The sequence below is a fragment of the Tamandua tetradactyla genome, chromosome 4, assembly GCF_023851605.1.
Source record: "Tamandua tetradactyla isolate mTamTet1 chromosome 4, mTamTet1.pri, whole genome shotgun sequence".
Lineage (NCBI taxonomy): Eukaryota > Metazoa > Chordata > Mammalia > Pilosa > Myrmecophagidae > Tamandua > Tamandua tetradactyla.
In genome coordinates this window covers 32,933,734-32,956,533 of record NC_135330.1, presented here as the reverse complement: position 1 = coordinate 32,956,533, position 22,800 = coordinate 32,933,734, and the positions used below count along the sequence as shown (strand labels likewise).

Sequence of the window (22,800 nt, the reverse complement as noted above, 5' to 3'; positions counted from 1 at the left end):
AGGCCTTGTGTTTGTGGGATGGTTGTACAGCAGGGAGCAGGGCACAGGGTGGAGTATTCAGTACCATGATTTGTTTGAGGGCAGGTATGGGCGCAAGTTGGGGATGTTATGCTGATGCTTGTGAACACAGGCACCCAGCAGCCAGGGAGGGTGTAACTGTGCAGGTACAGCAGTCAGGGGGGCGTAGCCCTGGTATGCACTGGACAAAGGCACGGGGCCCTTTGTGCACATGTATAGAGCTGTGGCAGCAGGTTGGCACTATACCTTTGTGGAATAGCAACAGCTGTGACCCACTGCACAGGTGGGCACTTTCTCAGGGCTGGGAAGTGAGGCTGAGGGCTCTGCACATGCCCAGTTCTAGGACTGTTGTAAATGGTGGTTCCCAGAGCTGAATGACATTAGTGGGGGCCTGTGTACATGTGTGGGCCTGGGAGTGCTGTAAACAGATGTGCTGAGCTCGGGGGGGGGGGGGGGTTAGGGCTGTGCAACACTATGGGCAGGGGTAGCCTAGGTATGAAGGTTAGTGCAGACAACCTTTATGCACTGGCAATAGCCTGTAGGGAACAGGGAAAAAAGGCAGTGCAATAGAGATGGGTTGGGTTGCATGTGGGGGGCAGGTACGTGCGCTAGGGGCTGGTGGGGTGGGGGCACCTGGAGTGCAAGAAATGGGAACAGGTGATGGGTTTCAAGTGCATGGGATGTAGGGTGAGTCACTGGTCATGGGGCTGCACTGGTGAGGGTAGCACAACGGAGGAACACAGCCTGGCTTACTTTCTCGTCCCGCATTCCGTCTGTGTACTCCCGTGGGCTCTGTGGCTCCACACCTCTGCGCCAGGTTGCATCTTTCTCTCAGTTCCTCAGCCTCTGCAACCAGGACTGCCACATGTGGTGCAGAAGGCTCTCCCAGGTCAGCCATACTCCTGAATTGCCACTTCAGTCGCCCTCCTGTCCCTTCTCTAACTTTTCCATGGAGCAGAGCTAATCTCGAGCTACTCTAGTCTGCCATCTTCCCGAAACAACAGTATGTCTTTTTGATTTTAGCAATTTAAAAAGGTGTAATGGTAACTCATAATGAATTAATTTGCTTCTGCCTAATGATTTATATTGAGCATCACATGAGCTTATTTCACATATGTATATCTTTTCTGATTAGGTATCTGTAAAACCTTTTCCCCATTTTTAAAAATTGGGTTGTTGGTTTTGAGTTTGAGATGTTCTTTATATTTCTATATACTAGTCATTAATCAGATATTTGATTTGTAAAAATTGTCTCTCACTCTGTGACATGTTTTTTCATTCCCTTAATATCTTTTAAAGAGCACACATTTTTAACTTTGATAAAGTTCATTTGAACAACATACTGTTTTATGGTTTGTGCTTTTGGTATCAGTCTAAAAAATCTTTTCCTACCCTAAGAGCACAAAGATTTTTTTTTCTCATGTTTTTTTTTTTTTTTTTTTTTTTTTTTACTCAAGTGGTCTTTATTTTCCAATCGGGCATTCCTAACAAAACACCAGGGAGATGGAGTTAGAACAGAGTCCACCACAGGAAAAGGAAACAGACCCTCCGAAACTCCCTGGCCAGGACCCCTTCGCCCCCCCAAAACTGGACCCAGCTCAGCCTCATGGGAGCTCCGAACCCCAACCGCCTTTACTGTCTCAGACCCGAAAAGGTCTGGGTTGAGGTGTCCGTGTGTCTGAAGGACAATCACGCTGGAGACTCGGGCCAGCCAGCAACCCCACCTCCAAGTCCCCAGAAGAGAAATGTGTCCATCGACCCTGGGGTCGGCCCCCGCCCCACCAAAGTAATTATAAAATTACTTTTATAATTTTAGGCTAACATTTCATTATGATTCATTTTAAGTTAATTTTTGTATACAGTAGAAGATATGGATTGAAGTTCATCTGTTTACATACAGAAATACAATTATGCCAGCATTATTAGGTGAATAGACTACCCTTCCTTCACTGAAATATCTTTGTATATTGTCAGAATTCAGTTGTCAATATATATGTCAGTCTATTTCTGGACTCTGTTCTACTCCACTGAACTATTTTATCTCTATATATCAATACACACTATTTTGATTACTTAAACTTTATTGAGTTATGATGTCAGGGAGTATTAGCTCTCCAACTTTGTTCTTGTTTTCAAAGATATGTTGGCTATTTCAGGTCTTTTGCATTTCCACATAAATTTTAGAACCAGCTTCTCAACTTCTATAAAGGAACCTAGTAGGAATTTGATTGGGAATGCACTGAATCATGAGATCAATTTGTGGAAAAGTAACATCTTAACAATATTGAGTCTTCCAACCCATGAATAAGAAACATGTCCCTGTATCTCTAGGTCTTAATTTCTTTTAACAATGTTGTGTGGGCCTCAGAATTTCATATATGCTAATGCTATTGTCCACATCCAACTGTTCACTGCAACTGTAAACAAATGCAAATGATTGTTACATATTGACCTTGTATCTTGCTTTCATTAAACTTCCTTATTAGTTGTAGTTTTGTAAATTCCATAAGCTGTAAGATTTTCAGTACAGATGATCAAGTCATCTGGGAGAGAAAGACTTACTTCCTCTGTTCCAACTAGAGGCCTTTAATTTCTTTTCCTTGCCTGAATGCACAGGGTAGAACATCCAGTACACTGTAGAATAAAAATCGTGAAAGTACACATCCTTCTCTTTTTCTTGATCTTAGGGAGAAAAAATTCTTTCACCTTTAATTATGGTGCAATCAGTAGGTTTGTCATGGATGCCCTTTACAGGGTTGAAGAAGCTTCTGTCTAACCCTAGTCTAGAGTTATTAGGAATGGAGATTAGCTTGTGTCAAATGTTCTTTCTTCCCATTTATTGAGATGATTATACGGTTTTTGTTAGTTTGCTAATATAATGAATAACATGGATTACTTTTTTAAAAAATATTTTATTGACAATACATACAAACGCAAATATTCTTAACATACAAACATTCCATACACGGTGTACAATCAATGGCTCGCAGTATCATCACATAGTTGTATACCCACCACCATGATCATTTTTTAGAACATTTGCATCACTCCAGAAAAAGAAACAAATAAAACCACTCATGCATACCAGCCCTTACCCCTCCCTCTCATTGACCACAAGTATTTCTATCTACTCAATAAATTTTAACCTTTGTTCCTCTTATCATTTTATTTTTTTATTCATATTTTTTACTCATCTGTCCATAACCTAGATAAAGGGAACATCATGCACAAGGTTTTCACAATCACACAGTCCCACTGTAAATGTTTTATCTTATGCAATCATCTTCAAGAAACAAGGGTACTGGAGAACAGCTCCACAGTTTCAGGTACTTCCCTTTAGCCACTCAAATACACCAGGATAAACTCTCAACTCTGTTTGAAATCTCTCAGCCACTGACACTTCATTTTGTCTCATTTCTCCCTTTCCCCTTTTGACCAAGAAGGTTTTCTCAATCCCTACATGCTGACTCCCAGCTCATTCTAGGAATTCTGTCCCATGTTGCCAGAAAGGTTTATATCCCTGGGAGTCATGTCCCACGTAGAGAGGGGGAAGGCAGTGAGTTCGTTTGCCATGTTGCCTGAGAAAGAGACAGGCCACATCTGAGCAACAATAGAGGCTCTCTGGGTGTGACTCTTAGGCCTAGACTCTTAGGCCTAATTTTAAATAGACTTAGCCTATCCTTTCTGGGGATAAGTATCTAGGGGCAGACCCCAAGGCAAAGTGGTTGGCCTACTGATTTGGTTGTCCTCACTGCTTGCAAGAATACCCGAAATTCTCCAAATGAGAAAGCTGAATTTTCCCCCTTTCAGCCCATTCCCCCAATAGGACTTTGCAAATACTTCTTTATTCACTGTTCAAATCACTCTGGGATTTACTGGGGCATCACACTAACCTGGACAAACCTACAAAATCTCATGTCCTATTCAAGGTTCCATGTACTTACAGTGTTCAATCAAACTGTCCATATAAGTTAAATTTTTTCTACCAAATAAATATATCTCACTTTAATCTCACATAGAAGTTGAAGTTTTCAAATACAAATGACCATCTATTTTCTAGACCCTGCAATACTGACATTTCTTTGTCCTTCCTCATGCAAAAACAATTTTTAATTTGTACACTTAGTTACTAGCATTGTACACGCTAAGCATTCCTAGATTATACCATCTCAGTCTTTATTGTCCATCCTTCCTCCTGGTTTCATATGTGCCCCGAGCTCTCTTCCCTCTATCATTCTCACATTCAACTTCATTCAGTGTACTTACGGTATTGTGCTACACTCTGGTAGTACTGTGCTATCCATTTCTGAATTTTTACAATCACTCCTGTTGCACAATCTGCATCCCTTCAGCTCCAATTACCTAATCTCTACTCTAATTTTATCTCCTGATAACCTCTATTCTTAACTGAAATTCTCCAAGTTCACTCATTAATGTTAGTCTGTATCAGTGAGACCACACAGTATTTGTTCTTGAGTTTCTGGCTAATCTTATTCAGCATAAGGTCCTCAAGGTCCATTCATGTTGTTACACGCTTCATGACTTTATTCTGTCTTACAGCTGCATAATATTCCATTGTATGTACATCACAGCTAGTTTAGCCACTCATCTGTTTGCAGACATTTGGGCTGTTTCCATCTCATGGCTATTGTAAATAACGCTGCTATAAACATTGGTGTGCAAATGTCCATTTGTGTCCTTGCCCTCATGTCCTCTGAATAGATACACAGCAATGACACTGCTGGATCATATGGCAATTATATGCTTAGCTTCCTGTGGAACTGCCAAACTGCCTTCCACAGCATTTGTACCATTCTACATTCCCACCAACAGTGGATAAAGTGTGCCTCTTTCTCCACATCCTCTCCAGCACTTTTGTTTCCTGTGTTTTTTTGATCATGGTCTTTCTGTTGGGTGTGAGATGAATCTCATTGTGGTTTTGATTTGCATTTCCCTAGTAGCCAGGGAAGTTGAGCATCTTCTCATGTGCCTTTTGGCCATTTGTATTTCCTCTTCTAAGAAGTGTCTATTCATGTCTTTTGCCCACTTTTTAACTGGGTTGTTTGTCTTTTTGTTACTGAAGTGAATAATCTCTTTATATATTCTGGATACTAGACCTTATCTGATATGTCATTTCCAAATATTGTCTCCCATTGTGTAGGCTTCCTTTTTAGTTTCTGGACAGAGCTCTTTCATGCACAAAAGTACTTAATTTTGAGAGTTCCCATTTATCTATTTCGCTCTTCAATACTTGTGCTTTGGGTGTAAGCTCTAAGGAACTGCCTTCTTTGACAAGTTTTATAAGATATTTCACTATATTTTCTTCTAAAACTTTTATGGCCTTAGCTCTAATGTTTAGGTCTTTGATCCATTTTGTGTTAATTTCTGTACAAGGTGTGAGACATGGATCCTCTTCCATTTGTTTACATATGGATATTCAGTTCTCTAGGCACCATTTATTGAAGAGACTGTTTTGGCCCAATGAGTTGGCTTGACTGCTGTATCAACAAATAACTGTCCATTTGCGGATTTTAACTGGTATTGCATTGAATCTATAAATCAATTTACACAGAACTGACATCTCAACTATATTTAGTCTTCCAATCCATGAACATGGTATGCCCTTCCATTTATTTAGGCCTTCTGTGATTTCTTTTTAGCAATTTCTTATAGTTTCCTTTGCATAGGTCTTTTGTATCCATAGTTAAATCTATTCCTAAATATTTTATTTTTTGGTTGCAATTGTAAATGGAATTTTTTTTCATGACTTCCCCCTCAGACTGCTCATTATTAGTGTAGAGAAACACTACAGATTTTTGAATGTTGATCTTGTAACCTGCCACTTTGCTTTACTTATTTTAACTATAGTATTTTTGCTGTGGATTTTTCGGGGTTTTCGACATAAAGTATCATGGCATCTGCAAATAGTAAGAGAGTTTTACTTCTTCCATTCCAATTTTGATGCTTAGTATTTCTTTTTCTTGTCTCATTGTTCTGCCTGGAACTTCCAACACAATGCTGAATAACAATGGTGACAGTGGACATCCTTGTCTTGTTCCTGATCTTAGAGGGAAAGCTTTCAGTCTTTCCCCATAGAGGATGATATTAGCTGTGGGTTTTTCATATATTCACTTTATGATGTTGAAGAAGTTCCCTTCTATTCCTATCTTTTGAAGTGTTTTCATCAAGAAATGATGTTGAATTTTGTCAAATGCCTTTTCTGCATCAATCGAGATGATCATTTGCTTTTTCTGCTTTGATTTGTTGATATGGTGACTTATATTAACTTAGTTTCTTATGTTGAATCTTCCTTGCACACCTGGAATAAATACCACTTGGTCAAGGTGTATAATTGTTTTGGTATGCTGCTGGATTTGATTTGCAAGAATTTTCTTGAGGATTTTTGCATGTATATTCATTATTGAGATTGGTCTGTAATTTTCTTTTCTCGTAGTATCTTTGTCTGGCTTTGGTATGAGGGTGATGTTGGCTTCACAGAATGAGTTAGGTAGCCTTCCATCCTCTTCAGTTTTTTTGAAGAGTTTGAGCAGGATTGGTACTAATTGTTTCTTGAATGTTTGGTAGAATTCACATGTGAAGCCATCTGATCCTCGACTTTCCTTTTGGGGGGAGCTTCTTAATGACTGATTCAATTTCTTTACTTGTGATTGGTTTGCTAAGGTCATCTATTTCTTTGCAGGTCAGTATTAGTTGTTCCTAAAAATGCCTTTCTAGGAAGCTGTCCATTTTATCTACGTTGTTCAGCTTATTAGCATAAAGTTGTTCATAGTATCCTCTCATTACCTCCTTTATTTCTGTGGGGTCACTGGTTATGTCTCCTCTTCCATTTCTGATTTTATTTATTTACATCCTCTCTTTTTCTCTTTGTCAACCTTGCTAAGGGTCCATCAATTTTATTGATTTTCTCATAGAACTAACTTCTTGGTTTTGCTGATTTTTCTCAATTGCTTTCATACTCTCAATTTAATTTATTTCTTCTTTAATCTTCATTATTTCTTTCCTTTTGCTTGCTTTGGGTTAGTTTGCTGTTCTTTCTCTAGTTCTTCCAAGTAGACAGTTAATTTCTCAATTTTTGCCCTTTTTTCTTTTTTTATATAGGCATTTAAGGAAATAAATTTCCCTTTGAGTACTGCCTTTGCTGCATCCCATAAATTTTGATATGTTGTGTTATCATTTTCATTTGCCTCGAGGTATTTACTGATTTCTCTTGTAATTTTTTCCTTGACCCACTCTTATTAAGAGTGTGTTATTGAGCCTCCATATATTTGTGAATTTTCTGGCCCTCTGTTGAAGTAAAGGATCAAGTTCATTTCTTTACGATTTAAGAAAGTGCTTTGTATTATTTCAGTCTTTTTAAATTTATTGAGACTTGCTTTGTGACCCAGCATATGGTCTTTCCTTGAGAATGATCCATGAGCACTGACTTGAGAAAAAGGGGTATTGGGCTATTGTAGGATGTAATGTTCTATAAATGTCTGTTTAGTCTAGTTTGTTGATAGTATTATTCAAAGTCTCTGTTCTTTATTGATTCTCTATCTAGATGTTCTGTCCATTGATGAGAGTAGTGAATTGAAGTCTCCAACTATTATGGTAGATGTGTCTATTTCTCTTTTCAGTGTTTGCCTCATGTATTTTAAAGTACTGTGGCTCAGTGCATAAATATTTATGATTGTCATGTTTCCGGTTGAATTGTTCCTTTTATTAATACACAGTGTCTTTCTTTGTCTTTTTAATTGTTTTACATCTGAAACCTAATTTGTTGGATTTTAGTATAGCTAGTCCTACTCTTTTCTGATTGTTGTTTGCATGAAATATCTTTTCCCAGCCTTTCACTTTCAACCTGTGTTTGTCCTTGGGTCTAAAACTTTTCTCCTGTAGACAGTATATAGATTGGTTCTGTTTGTTAATCCATTCTGCCAGTCTTAGTCTTTTGATTGATAAGTTTAATCCATTTAAATTTAGTGTTATTACTGTTAAGGGCAGGACTTTCTTCTACCATTTTGCCTTTTGGATTATATATGTCATATCTAATTATTTTCTCTCTTTTTAACTTTACTGATAGTCTTCAATTCTACACTTTTGTCCACACCTCTCTCTCTTGTCTTTTTCTATCTGTCTCTAGTATTCCCTTTGTTATTTCTTGCAGAGCCGGTCTCTCAGTCACAAATTCTCAGTGATTTTTTGCACGAAAATATTTTAATTTTCCCCTCATTTTTTTTTAACATGAGCAGGCACTGAGAATTGAACCTGGGTCTCCGACGTGGCAGGCAAGAATTATCCCACTGAGCCAACATTGCACCGCCCCTCCCCCTCATTTGTGAAGGACAATTTGGTTGGATATAGACTTCTCAGTTGGCAGTTTTACTCTTTTAGAATCTGAAATATAACATACCACTGTCTTCTTGTCTCCATGGTTTCTGCTGAGAAATCTACACAGTCTTATTAGGCTTCCCTTGTATGTGATGGATTACTTTTCTCTTGCTGCCTTCAAATTTATTTCTTTCTCTTTGACATGACATTCTAATTAGTAAACATCTTGGGGCATGTCTATTTGGATCTATTCTGTTTGGTGTATGCTGCACTTCTTGGATTTATAATTTTAAGTCTTTCATAAGAGTTGGGAAATTTTCATTGATAATTTTCTCCATTAGTGTTTCTCCTCCTTTTCCCTTCTCTTCTTCTGGGATAGCTACAACATGTGTATTCATGTGCTTTATGTTGTCATTCAATTCCTGAGTCACTGCTCATATTTTTCCATTCTTTCCCTGCATTTCCTCTTACTTGTCATATTTTAGATCTCCTATCCTCAAGTTCACTAATCATTCCTTTTGCCTCCTGAAATCTAATGCTGTAGGTTTCCAGTGTTTTTTTTTTTCTTTTCATCTCTTCTACTGTGCCTTTCATTCCCATAAGTTCTGTGGCTGTTTTTTCAGACTTTTGATTTTTCTTTTTATTCACCCATTGTTTTCTTTATATCCTCCTTCAACTCGCTGATTTGAATTTTGATAAGATTTTCCATGTCTGTTTGAACATCCTCAATTAGCTGCTTCAACTCCTGTATCTCATTTGAATTGTTGGTCTGTTCCTTTGACTGGGCCATATCTTCAATTTTTGTAGTAGGACTTGTTATTTTTTGCTGGCATCTAGGCATTTAATTTCTTTAATTAGTTTATTCTGGAGATTGTTTTCACTGTTTTACCCAGAATTTTCTTGCTGGATGGCTTTGTTCTCTATCTGTTCTCTGACATTCAGTTAAGCTTATTCTAGGTCTGTAGCATAGATTTTGTTTAACAGAAGAGAATTTTTCAGTTTTTGTTTTCTTGTTTCTTGCCCTGCCTATATAGAGCCTTTTTTTATTATTCCTTAGGAAGGTCTACTTAGATATTATAGACCCCAGATTTTCCCAGACCAGACTGACCTGCTCTCAGGAGAAAAAAGTCACCTGCATCAGTTTTCCCTAAGTGTGAGACCTAGCAGGTTGAAAGACGTTCCTATGAAACCTCTGGACTCTGCTCTTTTCCTGTCCTGCCCAGTATGTGGCGCTCGTCTGCCTAAAGTTTCTCAGCAGTATACAGTGATGTAATGCTTTTAACTTCAGCCAGCTCTTCCTCATTTCTGGGTGGGATCGCAGCTGGTCCAGCCTGTCCAGACTGATGTACCCTGTGTGTCTGTTCACTGATGTAGCCCCAGCAGTTGTTCTGTATCATTCCTGTCTATTTACTAGCTGCTCTGGAGGACAAACTAAATTCCACACCTCACTAAGCCACCATCTTGGAACCGGACCCAATGGATTATTTTTTAAATACTCAACCAACCTTGCATTCCTGGGATAAAGTAAACTTGACTGTGATTCACTGTGATTGATATAAAATACTATTGTATTCAATTTGCTGAAATTTCTTAAAAATTTTTGCAGTTTTGGTCATGTAGGATGTGTTTGCGTAGTTTTCTTGCCTCAATATCTTCATTTAGATTTGATATAATAGTAATGCTAGCTTCACAGAATAAGTTAGGAGTTTCATTCTTTGCCATTTTCTAGAACTTTTTGTTTAGAACTGGCATTCTTTCTTTCTGAAATGCTGGCAAATTCACATATGAAGTCATCAGTGCCTGCAGTTTTCCTTCTGGGAAGACTTTAACCACAAATTGAATTTCTTTAGTAGATATTTTGAAGTGTTACTATTAGGGGCGCAAATGTGAAGTTGTTATGCTCTCTGGATTTCAGGATTAAATGATTTATAATTATGGAATGAAATCCTTTATCTCAGCAAATATACTTTGCTTTGAAATCTATCTAATGCTTAGATATCCACTCTAGCTTTCTTTCAACTATTCTAAGCATAGTATCTTCTTACATCCCTTATTTTTAACCCACCTGTGTCTTTGGATTTAAAGTGTACTTCTTATAGGCAGGATCCAGCTGAATCATGCTATTTTATCCAACCTTAAAATCTGCCTTTTAAATAATGTGCTAAAGTATTTACATTTAAAGTGATTATTGATAGGGTAGCTTAAAGTCTATCATCTTGCTGTTTTTCTTTTCTATTCAGTCCCATGTTCTTCAGTTCCTCTTTTTCTGCTTTTTTCTGGATTAAATGATTGTATGTGTATAGTTTTTCATGCAGTTAACTATTTTTTTCAATTTTATATATTTTTTAACTAATAAAGTTGCAGGTACACAGAAAAGTAATACATAAAGTGCAGAATTATCATATACTCCCTTCCCCAACACTGTTTCCCCTATTAGCAGTTTGCATTAGTATCATGCACCTTGATTAAGGCAGATAGAACAATATTATTACATTTATACTATTAACTATTGTCCACACTTTGCATTAGGGATCACTGCTTATTTTGTACCATACTATAGCTTTCTAAATTATTATTTTCAGGCAACATACATAAAACCTAAATTTTCCACTTTAACAACATTCAAATATACAATTCACTGCTCTTAATTACATACACTATATTCTGTTACCATCGCCATCATCAATTACCAAAGTATTTTCATCACCACAAACAGAAACTCTGTAGCCAGTGAGCATTAATTTCCCATTCAACACCTGCAATCTCTCTCCTGGTATCATGTAATCTACTGTGTATCTCTACAAATTTGCGTATATTGTTATTTCATGTGAGATGATACAATATTCATCCTTTCCTTTTAGTCTTATTTCATTCAACATGATGTTGCCATTCATATTGTAGCATGTATCAAAATAATGTATGCCACATTATTTTTTACCTATTCAAGTCTTTCATAAGAGTTAGGAAATTTTCAGTGGCAATTTCCTCCATTAGTTTTTCTCCTCCCTTTCCCTTCTCTTCTCCTTCTGGGACACCCACAACAAGTTTATTCATATGTTTCATGCTGTCATTCAATTCCCTGAGTCCTTGCTCATATTTTTCCATTTTTTTCCCTACATTTTCTCTTGCTTCTCAGATTTCAAATGTCCCGTCCTCTGGTTCACTAATCCTATCTTTTCTGCCTCTTGAAATCTACCATTGTAGGTTTCCATTGTGTTTTCTTTTTCATCTCTTCTATTGTGCCTTTCATTCCCGTAAGTTCTGTGATTTGTTTTTCAGACTTTGGATTTCTTCTTTTTGTTCATTCCTTGCCTTTATATCCTCCCTCAATTCACTGAATTGATTTTTGATGAGGTTTATTTTTTGCTGGCTTCTAGGCATTTAATTTCCTTAATTAGTTTATTCTAGGAGATTGTTTTCACATTTTTTACCCAGGATTTTCTTGCTGGATGATTTTGTTGTTTATCTGTTCTATGACATTCAGCTCAGCTTACTCTAGACCTCTAGCTTAGGTTTTGTTTAACAGACAGAATTTTTCAGTTCTTGTTTTCTTGTTTCTTGCCCTGCCTGTATGGTGCCTTTCCCCTGCCCCTCTTAGGAGGGTCTACTTAGATATTATAGACCCCAGCCAGATTTCGCAGACCAAATTGACCTCCTCTCAGGAGGAAAGAGTCACCTGCATCAGTTTTCCCTGAGAGTGAGGCCCAGCAGATTGAAAGGCCATCCTATGAAGCCTCTGGACTCTGTGTTTTTCCTATCCTGCCCAGTATGCAGCACTTGTCTGCCTGCAGGTCCCACCAGTGTAAGATGATGCGGTGCCTTTAACTTTGGCAGACTCTTCCCGCTGGGGGCGCGGTGGAGACAGAGGAGAGGTTGTAGGCTGGCTTTAATCACTTCACTTTCCCAGAACCTAGGGTGTGAATTCCTTGAGGGAGGGAATCCACCTGAGCTGGGCCCCACCCCTCTCCCAGGGAAGGCACAGGCTCTAGACAAACACTCAAACAAGCTTAATTCTGCCTATGCCTGGGGCAGTTGGAGCCTGAGACCTCCTGTAGCTGTTATCTAAAGAGTGTTCAAACTGTAGAAACACAGCCACAAAAAAGAAAAAGAAAAATCCTTTTCAGAGCAGGACACCCCCCCCATTCCTCGAGTTTGCCAATTAAGAGCTTAAGTTGTGTGGTACATTCAGTTATCAACTTGGCCAGGTGAAGGCACCTAGTTCTGTTGCTGTGGACATAAGCCAATGGTACATGAGCCTCATCTGTTGCTGATTTACATCTGCAGTCGGCTAGGAGGCATGCCTGCTGCAATGAATGATGTTTGACTTAATTGGTTGGTGCTTAAATGAGAGACAGCAACATAGCACAGCCCAAGCAGCTCAGCATACCTCATCTCAGTACTCGCAGTTCAGCCCAGGCCTTTGGAGATACAGAAAGAAATCACCCCGGGGAAAGTTGCTGGAACCTAGAGGCCTGAAGAGAAGGCCAGCAGAGACCATCCTGTGTCTTCCCATGTAAGAAAGAACCTCAGTGGAAAGTTAGCTGCCCTTCCTCTGAAGAACTAACAAAATAAATCCCCTTTTATTAAAAGCCAGTCGTCTCTGTGTGTTGCATTCCGGCAGCTAGCAAACTAAAATAAGTTGGTACATTGCTCTGCGTATGTGCCCCCTCCTTTCCTTCAGTGTCCAGACCCTTTCAAGTATTTTGTATTATCCGATCCAAAATAACCTTTTTTTGTTTTCTTTTTTCTTTTTCCATTAGCCCTGCCCCCTCTGTGTCGGGGCAAAAAAAACAGCAACTTCAGCTTTTACTCCAGGTTCAGCTGAACTGAGGACCTATTTTTAGTAGTCAGAATTTGTTAATTAATTACACAATTGGCGCTGGTTGCACTCAGCCCAATGCTGGTAAAGTCCCTTTCCTTTCCCCTCTGGGAACCAGCCTGTGGGGGAGGGGTGCTGACCACTGTGGTTTGAGGAACTCATTGTTCTGGGGGGGCTCGCAGCTGGTCCAGCTTGTCCAGACTGGGGTATGCTGTGTGTCCAGTCACTGACTTGGCCCCAGCAGTTGTTCTGTATTGTTCCTGGCTATTTACTAGCTGTGCTGGAGGATGAACTAAATCCAATACCTCAGTAAGCCACGATCTTGGCCCCCTCTCTCTATATGTCTATTTTAAATATTTTTTATTAGAGAACTTGTAGCTTTACAGAAAGACCATTCAGAAAGTACACAACTACCATATACCCCCAACCCATCACTAACACCTTGCAACAGTATGATGCCTTTATTACACCTGATGAAAGAAATATCACTATAATTGTACTATCAGCTATACTCCATAGTGCACATTAGGGTCACTTTTTCTGTTGTACAGTCCCATGGCTCTCTTTTTTCTTTCATTTTTAGTGTAGAAATATACATATAACTTCAATTTTCCCTTTTAGACACATTCAAATATATAATTCAGTGTTATTCATTATGTTCACAATATTGTGCTCCCATCATCACCATCCATTACCAAAACTTTCGATCAAAGCCCAAAAATTTCTGTACCAACCAAACATTAAATCCCCACTTCCCAACCCCACCCTGACCCCCCATTTTAATTTGCTAAAGTTGCTGAAATGGAATACATCAGAAATGGGTTGGCTTTTACAATAGGGACTTATTAACTTACAAGCTTACAGTTCTGAGATCATGAAAACGTCCAAATCAAGGCATTACCAAGATGATGCCTTCTCCCCAAAGGCCAGCTACCAGTGATCCTCAGTTCCTTTGTCACATGATGTTATTTCTTGGGGTGGGTAGGACTGTCCCTCCTTTCATTTCTGATTTTAGTTATTTGTATCCTCTTTTTTTTTTCTATCAGTCTAGTTAAAATTTGTTATAGCATGTATCAGAACGAATTCCTTTTTATGGCCAAATAATATTCCATTGTACAGCTATACCACATTTGTTTATCTGTTCATGAGCTGATAGACATACTGGTTATCTTAGTTTCCCAGCTGCTAAAACAAATACCATACAGTGTGTTAGCTTAAACAACAGGAAGTTATTGATTCACAGATTTGAGATAAGGAAAAGTTCATAATCAAGATATCAGTGAGGCAATGTTTTCATGCCAAAGACTGTAGTATTCTGGGGCTGGCTGCATGGGATCTTTGGTCCTTGGCTTTTCTGTCTCACGGTAAAGTACACAGTGGTACGTTCTGACTTCTCTGACTTCTCTTGCAGATTCTGTTGACTTCCAACTTCTGGCTGTTCTTGTTGCTACTTCTTCTGTGCCCAATTTCCTTGGCTTATAAGGACTTTAGCCCTATTGGATTAAGGCCCACCCTTATTCAGTTCATGTAGACCTTAATGAATAACATCTTCAACCGATTTACAAATGGGTTCACACCCACAGAACCAGAGGTTGGAACCTGAAATGCCTTTTCTGGCAGGAATGATTCCACCCCCAACAGGTTGTTTCAATTTGTTGGCTATGATAAATAATGCTGTTATAAACATTTGTGGTCCACTTTTTGTGTGGATGAACGTTTTCATTTCTCTTGGGTATATACTTAGGAGTAGAATTCCTTGATTAACTGGTTACTCCATGTTTCACCTTCTGAGGAACTGCCAGCCTGTTTTCCAATGGTACTGTACCACTTTAAATTCCCACAAGCAATGGATGAGGGCTTTTATTTCTCAAAATTCTCACCTACATTTGTCATAATCTGACTTTTGATTCACCATCCTAGGGGATATAAAGTGGTATCTCATCATGGTTTTGATTTGCTTTTAGCTGATGAGCAAATGAGGTTGTGCATCTTTTTATGTGTTTATTGGTCATTTATTTATCTTCTTTTGAAAAAGGTCTTTCATACCCTTGGCCCATTTTTTAATTGGATTATTTATTTTTATTCCTGAATTTTAAGCGTTTTCTATATATTATGGATTCAAGTACTTTATCAGATAGATGAGTTGTAAGCATTTATTCCCTTTCTGTGGACTGTCTTTTCATTTTCTTGATGGTGACCTCTGACTCATATAGGTTATAAATTTTGATGACATCCAGTCTATGCTTTCTTTCGTTATTCATATCTAAGAATTCTTTGCCAAATCCAAAGTCATGAAGCTTTATCTCTATGTTTTCCTCTAATGTGCGTATCTTTTGATAAGCAAATATACTGATTTTTCTTGGGATTATACTCAGAAGTGAAACTACTGGGCTATACAGCATATACTTTTATAAAATACTGGCAAAGAATTTTCCAGAGTGGTCCTGGCAATTTTCATATCTACCAGAAATGTCTGAGAGTTCCAGTTGTCCTACATTGTTGTCAACACTTCATATTTTCAGACTTTTTCACTAATACCTCCAGTAGGTGTGTAATGGTATCAATGATAGTTCAAATTTGCAGTTCTCTGATCACTATGTTTGAGTTCCCCTTGTTCATTTGTTCAACTTTTTTAGTGAATGCCTGCTACAAACTTTTGCCCACTTGTCTTAAAGCTGGACTGCCTTTCAGCCAAGTCCATTCAATTGGGACAGAACAGCCTCTCAAACAAATGGTGCTAGGAGAACTAGACATCCATATCCAAGAGAATGAAAGAGGAGCCATAAATCACACCTTACAAAAAATTAACTCAAAGTGGATCAAAGACCTAAACTTTAGAGTTAGGACTATTAAACTCCTAGGAGAAAAGTTAGAGAAGCATTTTAAGATATTGTGGTAGAAAGTGGTTTTTAGACCTTACACCCAAACAGCGAGCAATGAAAGAAAAAATAGATAAGTGGGATAACCTCAAAATTGAGTAATTTTGTGCTTCAAAAGACTGCAAGAAAAGTGAAAAGGCAGTCTATTCATTGGGGGAAAATTGATGTGTGGATAAACAAACTGGTATATACATACAATAAAATAGCATACAGCTGTAAGAAAGAATGAAGTCCTGATGCAGGACAACATGAATAAACCTTGAGAAAGTTAGCAAAATAAGCCAAACACAAAAAGACAATATTATATACATTAATATGAACTAAGTATGATGAACAAGCTCTGAGAGTTAAAATCTAGAATACAGATTACCAGGAGACAGAAAGAGGTTAGAGAATGGACAGATGATGCTTAAGGTGCATAGAATTTTTTATTATTATTAATTAAAGGAAAAAAAAGAAATTAACACAACATTTAGAAATCATTCTATTCTACATATGCAATCAGTAATTCTTAACATCATCACATAGATGCATGATCATCATTTCTTAGTACATTTGCATCGATTTAGGAAAAGAACTAGCAAAACAACAGAAAAAGATATAGAATGTTAATATAGAGAAAAAAATAAAAATAATAATAATAAGAAAAAGAAAAAAAAAAAAACCAAAGACACAAACAAACAAACAAACAAAAACTATAGCTCAGATGCAGCTTCATTCAGGGTTTTAACATAATTACATTACAATTAGGTATTATTGTGCTGTCCATTTTTGAGTTTTTGTATCTAGTCCTGTTGCACAGTCTGTATCCCTTCAGCTCCAATTACCCATTATCTTACCCTGTTTCTAACTCCTGCTGGACTCTGTTACCAATGACATATTCCAAGTTTATTCTCGAATGTCGGTTCACATCAGTGGACCATACAGTATTTGTCCTTTAGTTTTTGGCTAGACTCACTCAGCATAATGTTCTCTAGGTCCATCCATGTTATTACATGCTTCATAAGTTTATTCTGTCTTAAAGCTGAATAATATTCCATCGTATGTATATACCACAGTTTGTTTAGCCACTCGTCTATTGATGGACATTTTGGCTGTTTCCATCTCTTTGCAATTGTAAATAATGCTGCTATAAACATTGGTGTGCAAATGTCCGTTTGCGTCTTTGCCCTTAAGTCCTTTGAGTAGATTACATTAATTGATTTTCTTATGTTGAACCATCCTTGCATACCTGGGATGAATCCTACTTGGTCATGATGTATAATTCTTTTAATGTGTTGTTGGATTCGATTTGCTAGAATTTTGTTGAGGATTTTTGCATCTATATTCATTAGAGAGATTGGTCTGTAGTTTTCTGTTTTTGTAATATCTTTGCCTGGTTTTGGTATGAGGATGATGTTGGCTTTATAGAATGAATTAGGTAGCTTTCCCTCCACTTTGATTTTTTTGAAGAGTTTGAGGAGAGTTGGTACTAATTCTTTCTGGAATGTTTGGTAGAATTCACATGTGAAGCCGTCTGGCCCTGGACTTTTCTTTTTAGGAAGCTTTTGAATGACTGATTCAATTTCTTTACTTGTGATTGGTTTGTTGAGGTCATCTATTTCTTGAGTTAAAGTTGGTTGTTCATGTCTTTCCAGGAACCCATCCATTTCATCTAAATTGTTGTATTTATTAGCGTAAAGTTGTTCATAGTATCCTGTTATTACCTCCTTTATTTCTGTGAGGTCAGTGGTTATGTCTCCTCTCCCATTTCTGATCTTATTTATTTGCGTCCTCTCTCTTCTTCTTTTTGTCAATCTTGCTAAGGGCCCATCAATCTTATTGATTTTCTCATAGAACCAACTTCTGGTCTTATTGATTTTCTCTATTGTTTTCATGTTTTCAATTTCATTTATTTCTGCTCCAATCTTTGTTATTTCTTTCCTTTTGCTTGCTTTGGGGTTAGTTTGCTGTTCTTTCTCCAGTTCTTCCAAGTGGACAGTTAATTTCTGAATTTCTGCCTTTTCTTCTTTTCTGATATAGGCATTTAGGGCAATAAATTTCCCTCTTAGCACTGCCTTTGCTGCGTCCCATAGTTTTTGATATGTTGTGTTTTCGTTTTCATTCGCCTCGAGGTATTTACTAATTTCTCTTGCAATTTCTTCTTTGACCCACTCATTGTTTAAGAGTGTGTTGTTGAGCCTCCACGTATTTGTGAATTTTCTGGCACTCCACCTATTACTGATTTCCAACTTCATTCCTTTATGATCCGAGAAAGTGTTGTGTATGATTTCAATCTTTTTAAATTTGTTAAGACTTGCTTTGTGACCCAGCATATGGTCTATCTTTGAGAATGATCCATAAGCACTTGAGAAAAAGGTGTATCCTGCTGTTGTGGGATGTAATGTCCTATAAATGTCTGTTAAGTCTAGCTCATTTATTATAATATTCAAATTCTCTATTTCTTTATTGATCCTCTGTCTAGATGTTCTGTCCATTGATGAGAGTGGTGAATTGAAGTCTCCAACTATTATGGTACATGTGTCTATTTCCCTTTTCAGTGTTTGCAGTGTATTCCTCACGTATTTTGGGGCATTCTGGTTCGGTGCGTAAGTATTTATGATTGTTATGTCTTCTTGTTTAATTGTTCCTTTTATTAGTAGATAGTGTCCTTCTTTGTCTCTTTTAACTGTTTTACATTTGAAGTCTAATTTGTTGGATATTAGTATAGCTACTCCTGCTCTTTTCTGGTTGTTATTTGCATGAAATATCTTTTCCCAACCTTTCACTTTCAACCTATGTTTATCTTTGGGTCTAAGATGTGTTTCCTGTAGACAGCATATAGAAGGATCCTGTTTTTTAATCCATTCTGCCATCTATGTCTTTTGACTGGGGAGTCAGTCCGTTAACATTTAGTGTTATTACTGTTTGGATAATATTTTCCTCTAACATTTTGCCTTTTGATTATATATATCATATCTGATTTTCCTTCTTTCTACACTCTTCTCCATACCTCTCTCTTCTGTCTTTTTGTATCTGACTCTAGTGCTCCCTTTAGTATTTCTTGCAGAGCTGGTCTCTTGGTCACAAATTCTCTCAGTGACTTTTTGTCTGAAAATGTTTTAATTTCTCCCTCATTTTTGAAAGACAATTTTGCTGGATACAGAATTCTTGTCTGGCAGTTTTTCTCTTTTAATAATTTAAATATATCATCCCACTGTCTTCTAGCTTCCATGGTTTCTGCTGAGAAATCTACACATAGTCTTATTGGGTTTCCCTTGTATGTGATGGATTGCTTTTCTCTTGCTCCTTTCAAGATCCTCTCTTTCTCTTTGACCTCTGACATTCTAACTAGTAAGTGTCTTGGAGAACGCCTATTTGGTCTATTCTCTTTGGGGTGCGCTGCACTTCTTGGATCTGTAATTTTAGGTCTTTCATAAGAGTTGAGAAATTTTCAGTGATAATTTCTTCCATTAGTTTTTCTCCTCCTTTTCCCTTCTCTTCTCCTTCTGGGACACCCACAACACGTATATTTTTGCACTTCATATTGTCATTCAGTTCCCTGATCCCCTGTTCAAATTTTTCCATTCTTTTCCCTATAGTTTCTGCTTCTTTTTGGAATTCAGATGTTCCATCCTTCAATTCACTAATTCTAACTTCTGTCTCTTTAAATCTACCATTGTAGGTATCCATTGTTTTTTCCAGCTTTTCTACTTTGTCCTTCACTCCCATAAGTTCTGTGATTTGTTTTTTCAGTTTTTCTATTTCTTCTTTTTGTTCAGCCCATGTCTTCTTCATGTCCTCCCTCAATTTATTGATTTAGTTTTTGAAGAGATTTTCCATTTCTGTTCGTATATTCAGCATTAGTTGTCTCAGCTCCTGTATCTCATTTGAACTATTGGTTTGTTCCTTTGACTGGGCCATATCTTCAATTTTCTGAGCGTGATCCGTTATCTTCTGCTGGCGTCTGGGCATTTAATCAGATTCCCCTGGGTGTGGGACCCAGCAGGTTGAAAGATTTTTCTGTGAAATCTCTGGGCTCTGTTTTTCTTATCCTGCCCAGTAGGTGGCGCTCGTGGCGGTCGTCTGTCTGCGGGTCCCACCAGTAAAAGATGCTGCGGCTCCTTTAACTTTGGAAAACTCTCGCTGTAGGGGAGGGTCACCAGCTGAAGCGGCTTGGGGGAGCACCTGTCCAAATTTCCCAGCCGGCCCGGGGCACCAAGCGTGGCGGTGGGGCGCCGGCCGCCACAGCTTGGGGGAGTGCCTATCCACCGTTCCCACCCAGACCGGGAAGCCACGTGTTTGGAAAGGACCCTGGTCGCCGGTCTCAGCGGCTTGTGGGCTCTCCGATCCAATTCTCCCAGCTGGTCCGGGGAGCCGCGCGTGGTGGGGGGGCGCCATCCGCCGCGGCTTGAGGTAATCACCTGTCCAATTCTCCCAGCCGGCCTGGGAAGGAGGGAGGGAGGGACTCCGGCCGCCTGCCGCCCCATCCCGGGGAAGCGCACGCCCCTCGGTAATCTCACCGCAGCGGGTTCTCCCAGCCAGTCAGCCGTTCCAGAATGGGGTACGCTGTCTTCTTGATCTCTGTTGTGGCTCCGGGAGCTGCTCTGTACCGTTTCTACTTCCCTAGTAGCTGTTCTGGAGGAGCAACTAAGACCCGCACGTCTTACTAAGCCGCCATCTTCTCCGGAAGTCAGTGCATAGAATTTTTAATGAGGTTGACCATAAATGTCAGAAATGGAGAGAGGCGATCACAGCATAATACTGTAAGTGTAATTAGCAGTGCTGAGTGTGAGTATGGTTGAAAGGGGAAGTCCAAGGTCGTGTATGTCACTAGAAGGAAAGCTAGATAAAACATGGGGCTATGTAACATGGCGAACCCTGTTATGAACAATGACTGTGGTTAATTGTACAAATATAAGAAAAAGCCCCCACATTAACTAAACCAAAAATATGTTATTACTAAAAGATGTTAATAACAGAATGGTATATAAGGAAAAATACAACTAATGCAAACTAAGGACTCTAGTTACCAGTAACAATATAATATTAACTCATCAATTGTAACAAAGGCACTATACCAAAGCCAAGCATCAATAACAGGGGGGTGTTAGAGGTATGGGTTTCTCAATTGATTCTGGTGGAGATGGCATAATTCTTGATTATACCAAAAGCCACTGATTATACACTTTGGATGGACTGTATGGTGTGTGAATAAAATTGTTAAAAAAAACTGGACTGCCTTCCAAACAATATGAATAAATGGCCAGAAAAGCACATGAAAAAATGCTCAACCTTATTAACCATCAAGGAAATGCAAATCAAAACCACAATAAAATACCTTTTTAAATTTAAAAATGGTATACTAACACCCATTAGAATGGATTAGAATGGCTGCTATTAAAAAAAAAAAAAAAGAAAATAGCAAGTGTTGGAGAAGATGGGGAGAAACAGGAACATTCACTCACTGCTGGTAGGAATGTAAAATGGTGCAGCTGCTGTGGAAGGTAGTTCGCCATTCCTCAGAAAGCTAAGCATAGACAACCCAGCAACCCCAATATTCAGCATATACCCCAAAGAACTGAAAAAGGGACTCAAATGGATATTTGCACATCAATGTTCATAGTGGCATTATTCACAACTGCCAGAAGCTGGAACCTAGAATCTAGAATATAGGTTACCAGGGGACTGGGTAGAGATATGGAATGAGAAGTTAAGGCTTAAAATATACAGGGTTCCAGTGATCAGGAACTTCAACCTACAGAGCCATGTAGAAAGGGAAATCAGCATGAAGGCCTCTTGTGCTCCCAAAGCATCTCTCTGCCCAGAGCCTCCTGCGAGAGGAGATGAGCCGTAAGAGGTCTGAGAACATATCAGGCAATGGCTCACTCACTGCACAACCTGGTAACTCAGCATCCATGGAACTCAGCCCAGAGGCTAGAGTGATCACCATGAACCTGCTCTGCCGTAGCCACTCTAACCATCCAGAATTTATAGAAGAAACTGCTAGAAAAGATAAGCTGCTGCCATTGCTAAAAGATGTTTATACTGATTCCAAAGATCTTGTGTCTTCTGAACAGGTAAAAGATGCCAGAAGACATTAAGAGCCAATGGAGTTCAGATTGCCTAAAGGCCATCACTTTGAGATGAACACTAAGAACATTACTTGAGGCAAAAATTCCATTGCAGAGGCACTGACACTTCTCAGTAATAATAAACTTTATCCTGTGTGCCAGCTTGAAAGGATTATGTGCCCTAGAAAAGCCATGTTTTAATCCTGATCCATCTGTTTCTTTTAATCCATTACTAGCACTGTAGGTTGGGAACTGGGACTTGATTACATTATTCCCCAGAGATGTGACATGTCCTGTTGTGAAAATCAACCTTTGATTAGAGGGAGATATGATTCTACCCATTCCAGGTGAGTATTGATCAGTTTACTGGAATCCTTTAAAAGAGGAAACATTTTGGAAAAAGGCTGAGAGCCACAAGAACCATCAGAACCCACGCAGCCAGAGATTTTTAGAGATGAAAAAGGAATACGCCTGTATTAGTTAGGGTTCTCTAGAGAAACAGAATCAACAGGGAACACTTGCAAATATAAAATTTATGAAAGTGTCTCACGTGACCGTAGGAATGCAGAGTCCAAAATCCACAGGGCAGGCTGTGAAGCCGACGACTCCAATGGATGGCCTGGATGAACTCCACAGGAGAGGCTCACCAGCCAAAGCAGGAATGCCACCTGTCTCCTCTGAGTCCTCCTTAAAAGGCTTC

General features: G+C 38.7%; 1 protein-coding gene across 13 annotated transcripts in view; it reads right to left on the bottom strand.

The window, feature by feature from the left end:
• The window catches only part of RALGPS2 (Ral GEF with PH domain and SH3 binding motif 2), a 264,908-nt gene that overhangs the window by 228,282 nt on the left and 13,826 nt on the right, over window positions 1-22,800 (bottom strand). Inside the window, exon 2 of one of the 13 annotated variants that reach the window (XR_013174126.1) lies at window positions 21,495-22,571. The exons of the other annotated variants lie outside the window; for them this stretch is intronic. The gene's annotated coding sequence lies outside the window, so the exon portion shown is untranslated. The remainder of the gene's footprint in view (window positions 1-21,494; window positions 22,572-22,800) is intronic. 13 annotated transcript variants of the gene reach the window in all.